This window comes from Rhipicephalus microplus, unplaced genomic scaffold (genome assembly GCF_043290135.1).
Source record: "Rhipicephalus microplus isolate Deutch F79 unplaced genomic scaffold, USDA_Rmic scaffold_138, whole genome shotgun sequence".
NCBI lineage: Eukaryota > Metazoa > Arthropoda > Arachnida > Ixodida > Ixodidae > Rhipicephalus > Rhipicephalus microplus.
Window position 1 is genome coordinate 231,324 of NW_027464710.1, and position 9,154 is coordinate 240,477.

The 9,154-nt window shown below is 49.3% G+C and overlaps 1 non-coding gene across 1 annotated transcript; it reads right to left on the minus strand.

Annotated features, from left to right (window-relative positions):
• Positions 1-2,111: 2,111 nt before the first annotated feature.
• TRNAN-GUU (transfer RNA asparagine (anticodon GUU)) lies at positions 2,112-2,185 on the minus strand. The gene has a single exon. It is a non-coding gene; the product is annotated as a tRNA-Asn (tRNA).
• Positions 2,186-9,154: the final 6,969 nt, after the last annotated feature.

The following is a 9,154-nucleotide window of genomic DNA, read 5'->3' on the forward strand; positions in this document are numbered from 1 at the left end:
ACATATCTTCAAATCTATCAGCCCAAAGAAAAAAAAGCGCCGCACCACCACCGGGTGGGCTCGAACCTCCAACCTTTTGGTTAACAGCTGATCGCGCTAGCCAATTGCGCCACGGAGACAGTCCTGCTCCACTCTCACCACCCTGAGAACATATCTTCAAAGCTATCAGCCCAAAGAAAAAAAAGCAACAAACCACTCCCGGGAGGGCTCGAACCTCATACCTTTCAGTTAACAGCCGATCGCGCTAGCCAATTGCGCCACAGAGACAGTCGTGCTCCACTCTCAACACCATCAGAACATTTCTTCAGAGCTATCAGGCCAAAAGAAAAAAAGCGCCGCACCACCACCGGGTGGGCTCGAACCTCCAACCTTTCGGTTAACAGCCCATCGCGCTAGCCAATAGCGCCACGGAGACAGTCGTGCTCCTCTCTCACCACCGTCAGAACATTTCTTCAGACTATCAGCCCAAAGAAAAAAAAAGCGCCGCACCACCACCGGGTGGGCGCGAACCTCCAACCTTTCGGTTAACAGCCGTTCACGCTAGCCGATTGCGCCACGGAGACAGTCGTGCTCCACTCTCACCACCATCAGAACATATCTTCAAAGCTATCAGCTCAAAGAAGAAAAAGCGCCGCACCACCACCGGCTGGGCTCGAACCTCCAACCGTTCAGCTAACAGCCGATCGCGCTAGCCAATTGGGCCACGGAGGCAGTCGTGCTCCACTCTCACCACTGTCAGAACAATTCTTCAGAGCTATCAGCCCAAAGAAAAAGAAACGCCGCACCACCACCGGGTGGGCTCTAACCTCCAACCTCTCGGTTAACAGCCAGTCGCGCTAGCCAATGGCGCCACGGAGACAGTCCTGCTCCCCTCTCACCACCATCAGAACATATCTTCAGAGCTATGAGCGCAAAGAAAAAAAGCAACAAACCACTCCCGGGAGGGCTCGAACCTCCAACCTTTCAGTTAACAGCCGATCGCGCTAGCCAATTGCGCCACAGAGACAGTCGTGCTCCACTCTCAACACCATCAGAACATTTCTTCAGAGCTATCAGGCCAAAAGAAAAAAAGCGCCGCACCACCACCGGGTGGGCTAGAACCTCCAACCTTTCGGTTAACAGCCCATCGCGCTAGCCAATAGCGCCACGGAGACAGTCGTTCTCCTCTCTCACCACCGTCAGAACATTTCTTCAGACTATCAGCCCAAAGAAAAAAAAGCGCCGCACCACCATCGGGTGGGCGCGAACCTCCAATCTTTTGGTTAACAGCTGATCGCGCTAGCCAATTGCGCCACGGAGACAGTCGTGCTTCACTCTCACCACCATCAGAACATATCTTCAACGCCATCAGCGCAAAGCAAAAAAAGCGACACACCGTCCACTGGTGTACTCGAAACTCCAACCTTTCGGTTAACAGCCGATCGCGCTAGCCAATCGCGCCACGGAGACAGTCGTGCTTCACTCTCACCACCATCAGAACATATCTTCAACGCCATCAGCGCAAAGCAAAAAAAGCGACACACCGTCCACGGGTGGGCTCGAACCTCCAACCTTTCGGTTAACAGCCCATCGCGCTAGCCAATAGCGCCACGGAGACTGTCCTTTTCCACTCTCACCACCATGAGAACATAACTTCAAAGCTATCAGCCCACAGAAAAAAAAGCGCCGCAGCACCACCGGGTGGCCTCGAACCTCCAACCTTTCGGTTAACAGCCGATCACGCTAGCCGATTGTGCCACGGAGACAGTTGTGCTCCACTCTCACCACCATCAGAACATATCTTCATAGCTATCAGGGCAAAGAAAAAGCAACACACCACTCCCGGGAGGGCTCGAACCTCCAAATTTTCGGTTAACAGCCGAACGTGGTAGCCAATTGCGCCACGGAGGCAGTCGTGCTCCAAACTCACCAACGTCAGAACATTTCTCCAAAGCTATCAGCACAAAGAAAAGAGCATCACACCACTCCCGGGAGGGCTCGGAACTCCAACCTTTTGGTTAACAGCCGATCGCGCTAGCCAATTGCGCAGCGGAGACAGTCATGCGCAACTCTCACCACCGTGAAAACATTTCTCCAAAGCTATCAGCGCAAAGATAAAAAAAGTGACACACTGCTTCCGGGAGGGCTCGAACCTCCAAACTTTCGGTTAACAGCCGAACGCGCTAGCCAAATGCGCCACGGAGACAGTCGTGCTCCATTCTCACCACCATCAGAACATGTCTTCAAATCTATGAGCCCAAAGAAAAAAAAGCGCCGCACCACCACCGGGTGGGCTCGAACCTCCAACCTTTTGGTTAACAGCTGATCGCGCTAGCCAATTGCGCCACGAAGACAGTCCTGCTCCACTCTCACCACCCTGAGAACATATCTTCAAAGCTATCAGCCCAAAGAAAAAAAGCAACAAACCACTCCCGGGAGGGCTCGAACCTCCAACATTTCAGTTAACAGCCGATCGCGCAAGCCAATTGCGCCACAGAAACAGTCGTGCTCCACTCTCAACACCATCAGAACATTTCTTCAGAGCTATCAGGCCAAAAGAAAAAAAGCGCCGCACCACCACCGGGTGGGCTCGAACCTCCAACCTTTCGGTTAACAGCCCATCGCGATAGCCAATAGCGCCACGGAGACAGTCGTGCTCCTCTCTCACCACCGTCAGAACATTTCTTCAGACTATCAGCCCAAAGAAAAAAAAGCGCCGCACCACTACCGGGTGGGCGCGAACCTCCAACCTTTCGGTTAACAGCCGTTCACGCTAGCCGATTGCGCCACGGAGACAGTCGTGCTCCACTCTCACCACCATCAGAACATATCTTCAAAGCTATCAGCGCAAAGAAAGAGCAACACACCACTCCCGGGAGGGCTCGAACCTCAAAATTTTCGGTTAACAGCCGAACGTGCTAGCCAATTGCGCCACGGAGACAGTCGTGCTCCAATCTCAACAACGTCAGAACATTTCTCCAAATCTATCAGCACAAAGAAAAGAGCATCACACCACTCCCGGGAGGGCTCGAACCTCCAACCTTTCAGTTAACAGCCGATCGCCCTAGCCAATTGCACCACGGAGATAGTCGTGCTCCACTCTCACCACCGTCAGAACATTTCTTCAGAGCTATCAGCCCAAAGAAGAAAAAGCGCCGCACCACCGCCAGCTGGGCTCGAACCTCCAACCGTTCAGCTAACAGCCGATCGCGCTAGCCAATTGGGCCACGGAGGCAGTCGTGCTCCACTCTCAGTGCGTCAGTGGGGCGTGAAACCGGCATGGCTGCAGCAGTACGCTTCACGCTGTTCCTACTGCTTATGCAGGTTAACGGCGCTTCTGCAAGACAGTGTCCCAGGAAAGCCGCAGCGTTTCTTCCACCGGAAGTAGCCACAACGCAAGGACTACGAGGAACAACCCTTAAAACCAACGTAGCACCTGATGACGACAGCGGGATGACGCCACCAGACGTTCCGGTATCCGGCGCATGTGCGATTCCTGCCAGTGAAAATCTGAGTGATTACCGGCTCGACGATAACGCTCAGCTTCATAAGGCGGGACTCTTCAGTGCGTCAGTGGGGCGTGAAACCAGCATGGCTGCAGCAGTACGCTTCACGCTGTTCCTACTGCTTATGCAGGTTAGTCATACGGAACCCCCTTTCTTGCTCCCCTTTTTCTTGCCGGTTTCACCCCAAAAGTTGTTTGACTGCATTCTGTCACATTCATGCACGCAATACCGTTCGCGGAAACAGTTTCGCTTGCTGCGTCGCTTCTCTTTTTATTTTTTACTTCTGCTAATATGTGGCGACGTAGAGGTGAATCCGGGACCGTCCACCGAGGCGACACTGCAGCAGCTCTTAGCAGGTCAAAGCATAATTAAGGATAAACTAAATGCTATTGAAACCGTTCAAGCTGCAAACAAGCTCGCTATAAACGATCTAGGTGATCGTATCAAATCCCTTGAAACTAAGTTCACAAACCTTGATGAAATGAAATCGTCTTTAGCAGAGTGCGTTGTACAATGTGAGACTCAAGCACGAGTGTTGAAGTCTCTAACTTCAAAGGTTGACGACCTTGAAAACCGCAGCAGAAGGTGCAACCTCATCTTTCACGGTATACCCGACGAAGGAGCCAACGAAACAAATGCGGAGTGTGAGAAACAGATCTTGGATATCTGTTCTTCGAAGTTAGGAATTCCCACTATAGGAATAGAAAGGGCACACCGGTTGGGGCGTTTTCGAGCTGGGAGGAGCAGACCCATTATCGCAAAATTTTCATCTTTCAAAGAAAAACAGCATGTCCTAAGCAACGCAAGAAAGTTAAAAGGCACTACGACTAGCATTTCCGAAGATTTCTCCGAAGCAGTACGAAAGAAAAGAAAAATTTTGTGGGAATATGCAAAAGCACAAAAACAGGATGGCGCGAAAGCTATGCTTAGGTACGATTACCTTCTTTTGAACGGGCAGAAGTTTGTCTGCGATGATGCAACAATGCATGTGACCCCACAGAAGTGACCGTGCCAGTCTAGTTCTGTGAACATTAGTATTCTTCTGCTGAATTGCAGGAGCATAAAGAATAAGAGAGATGAATTTTCCGCCTTAGTAGAAACTGTTAAGCCTTCCGTGATTCTCGGTACGGAATCCTGGTTAGATCCTGACATTGGTGACCACGAGGTATTTCCAACTGGTTACACCTGCTACAGAAAAGACGGGAACGGTCATGGAGGGGGTGTGTTCATTCTCATTGATAGTAGCATTAGGTCCTCCCAGATTGACGTTGATGCTGGCGTGAGTGAAGTAGTGTTGTGCAAACTAGAACTTCCGAACCGCATCGCCTTAACAGTATGTAGCTTTTATCGTCCCCCTAATGCATCGCCGGATGTTCTCACTCGACTTCAAAGCAAAGTGCGATTGATGAAGTTCACTCAGATACCGTGGTCATTGGGGGAGACTTCAATTTACCGGACTTGAAATGGGTTGCATCGAACACCGCCACAGTTAATGGAATATGCAATACAGAAATGATGAACATGGTCAACCTGCATGCTATGCATCAGCTAGTCCTCACCCCAACGCGGGGAAACAACATTTTAGACCTTCTGCTTACCAATCGACCAGAACTTGTTCAGTCAACGCTTGTGATTCCTGGCATAAGCGACCATCACGCTGTCGTGTCGACGATGTCGCTGGCCTATGTTAAAACAAAAAACCATGCTAACAGAAAACTGTACAATTATAAAAAGGCCAATTTCGATTGTATAAATCAAGCATTACAGGCTTATTTAGTAGTGTTCGAAACGGAAGCCGAGTGTAGGAGTGTGGACGGGCTGTGGCGGTTATTTAAGCAGAAAATACTCGAATTACGTAAGCTGTTCGTCCTAACTTGGGTGTTGACGGCGAGACAGGGTAGAAGCAAGCCTTGGTTTACGAAAACCTTGCGCCAGCTCACACAAAAAAGACAACGAACTTATCGCGCTTATTGCAGAAAACCTTCAAAAGAGACAGAGAAAAAACTGAAAGAAATAACTCGTGAAGTTAAAGAAGCAACACGCATTGCCAAAGACAGTTATTCGGGAACTATTCAAACAAGACTAAAAGATAAACCGAAAGTGTTCTGGAAGCACGTGAAGCAGAATGGCAAGGATGTTGTAACTATCCCTCCACTCGTGTCTGGTGACGTCATTGTTCGCGAAGACGCTGACAAGGCAGAATGCTTTAACGCCTACTTCTGCTCCGTCTTCACTCCTGCAGTAATGCCTTCTGAAGACGTCCCACCGGTACTTGAAACGATAAGCGACATGGATGATGTTGTCATATGTACACACGGCATTGAATCGTTGCTTCGAAGGCTCGACTCTTCTAAAGCGTGTGGTCCTGACGACTTACCCAATTTCCTGCTTAAATCATGCGCTGAATCGATAGCAAAGTACTTGAAAGTTATATTTGATATGTCACTACTCGAAGCTTCTCTTCCTGATGATTGGAAAGCAGGTATTGTGGTCCCTATTCATAAGTCCGGCCCTAGAAGCGACGTTTCAAACTACCGCCCGATATCGCTGACATCCGTTGCATGTAAAATAATGGAGCACATTCTATTCACGAGTATTGTAGCTCACTTGAATACTCATTCTGCGATTACGTCAGCCCAACATGGATTTCGTAAAGGTTTTTCCTGTGTTACCCAATTATTGGAATTCACAAATGATATTGCTTCTGCATTAGATAAACGGCTTGCGGTTGAATGTATTTTCCTCGATTTCAGGAAAGCTTTCGACACAGTACCCCATTCATTACTCATTGAAAAGATGCTCACATATAAAATAAATCCGGCGGTTGTCTCATGGATTAAAGAATATCTAACGTTACGCCGGCAATTCGTGGTTGTAAATGGGGTTCGGTCACGGGCACAAAGCGTTTCATCTGGTGTACCCCAGGGCTCCGTCCTGGGACCTTTGCTGTTCTTATTGTACATCAATGATATTGGCGACGGTTTGACATCGCAGTTGAGGCTGTTTGCAGATGACTGTGCGGTTTATAGGATCACTAACGGTACGGAAGACCTCAACCTGATTCAGCAAGACCTCGATCGAATCAGCACATGGTGCACTAGGTGGCGCATGCAGCTAAACCTCACGAAAACTGTCAATATGACATTCACTCGAAAGAAGAACCCTCTAAATTACTGCTACACCCTGAATAACATTGTAATTGGTAAAGTAACCGAATTTAAATACTTAGGTGTTTGGTATACCCCAGAATTATCGTGGCAGAAGCAGGTTAACTACGTAACCGGAAAGGCGGGAAAAATGCTGGGCTTCATTCGCAGGAACTCTGGTGCATTCAGTCAGTCCACACGTGAGCTACTCTACAAGACGTACGTGAGGTCCGTCCTCGAGTACGCTTGTGTAGTGTGGGACCCTACGACGGCGCGCGACGTTATTAAACTTGAAAGAGTTCAGAATCTCGGTGCGAGGTACGTGTCCCGTCAATACACAATTAATTTCAGTGCAACAAGAACTAAGGAAGAACTCAAATGGGATACCCTGGTAGAACGACGCAGAAAGCTGCGCCTGAAGCTTTTTCATTCCATTTACTATGGTACGATTAACATACAGAGAGACATATATATAATACCGCCTAACTATAGGTCCCAACGCGTGGACCATGAGCGAAAAGTAAGAGAGGTCCTATGCCGCACGGAACTTTTTAAGAAATCTTTCTTTCCAAAAACAATCCACGACTGGAATAGGTTACCTGCTGACATCGTCAACGTAGTTTCGAATGAGATGTTTTTTGCCCTGCTGAAATGATTGTTTCTTTGATCTTTTTAGGACGTACTGTATGTATTACTGTTCTTATCTTTTGTTCTTCTTTCTTTTGTCCTCACACTGTATGCAGAAGGGAATTGCGGCTATACTCCGGTATCAAATCACTTATTTTTCCTGTTGAAGTGACTCAACCTTGTAGTGTTCTTGTTTCTCACATATACTGCATACTGCTGTGAATAACTTATGTTGTCGATCTGCTGTAGCTGTTGTTGTTGCTATTACCGTTTTCCACGCTTTATATATGACAAAATATTGAACTGTCCAGACTGACTTTAAACCCCTCCCCCACTGTAATGCCTCTGGCGCTGTGGGTACTAAATAAATAAATAATTTCTTCAGAGCTATCAGCCCAAAGAAAAAGAAACGCCGCACCACCACCGGGTGGGCTCGAACCTCTAACCTCTCGGTTAACAGCCAGTCGCGCTAGCCAATGGCGCCACGGAGACAGTCGTGCTGTGCTCTCACCACCGTCAGAACATTTCTTCAGAGCTATCAGCCCAAAGAAAAAAAAGCGCCACACCACCACCGTGTGGGCTCGAACCTCCAGCCTTTCGGTTAACGGCCGAACGCGCTAGCCAATTGCGCCACGGAGACAGAAGTGCGCCACTCTCACCACCGTCAGAACATTTCTTCAGAGCTATCAGCCCAAAGAAGAAAAAGCGCCGCACCACCGCCAGCTGGGCTCGAACCTCCAACCGTTCAGCTAACAACCGATCGCGCTAGCCAATTGCGCCACGGAGACAGTCCTGCTCCACTCTCACCACCATGAGAACATATCTTCAAAGCTATCAGCTCAAAGAAAAAGAAGCGCCGCACCACCACAAGGTTGGCTCGAACCTCCAACCTTTCGGTTAACAGCCGATCGCGCTAGCCAATTGCGCCCCGGAGACAGTCCTGCTCCACTCTCACCACCATCAGAACATATCTTCAGAGCTATGAGCGCAAAGAAAAACAAGCGCCGAACCACCACCGGGTGGGCTCGAACCTCCAACCTTTTGGTTAACAGCTGATCGCGCTAGCCAATTGCGCCACGGAGACAGACCTGCTCCACTCTCACCACCATCAGAACATATCTTCAAAGCTTTCAGCCCAAAGAAAAAAAAGCAACAAACCACTCCCGGGAGGGCTCGAACCTCCAACCTTTCAGTTAACAGCCGATCGCCCTAGCCAATTGCACCACGGAGATAGTCGTGCTCCACTCTCACCACCGTCAGAACATTTCTTCAGAGCTATCAGCCCAAAGAAAAAGAAAGCGCCGCTCCACCACCAGGTGGGCTCGAACCTCCAACCTTTCGGTTAACAGCCCATCGCGCTAGCCAATTGCGCCATGGAGACAGTCGTGCGCCACTCTCACCACCATCAGAACATATCTTCAAAGCTATCAGCGCAAAGAAAAAAGCAACACACCACTCCCGGGAGGGCTCAAACCTCCAATGTTTTGGTTAACAGCCGAACGTGCTAGCCAATTGCGCCACGGAGACAGTCGTGCTTCGCTCTCACCACCATCAGAACATTTCTCCAAAGCTATCAGCACAAAGAAAAGAGCATCACACCACTCCCGGGAGGGCTCGGAACTCCAACCTTTTGGTTAACAGCCGATCGCGCTAGCCAATTGCGCAGCGGAGACAGTCATGCGCAACTCTCACCACCGTGAAGACATTTCTCCAAAGCTATCAGCGCAAAGATAAAAAAAGTGACACACTGCTTCCGGGAGGGCTCGAACTTCCAAACTTTCGGTTAACAGCCGAACGCGCTAGCCAAATGCGCCACGGAGACAGTCGTGCTCCATTCTCACCACCATCAGAACATGTCTTCAAATCTATGAGCCCAAAGAAAAAAAAGCGCCGCAC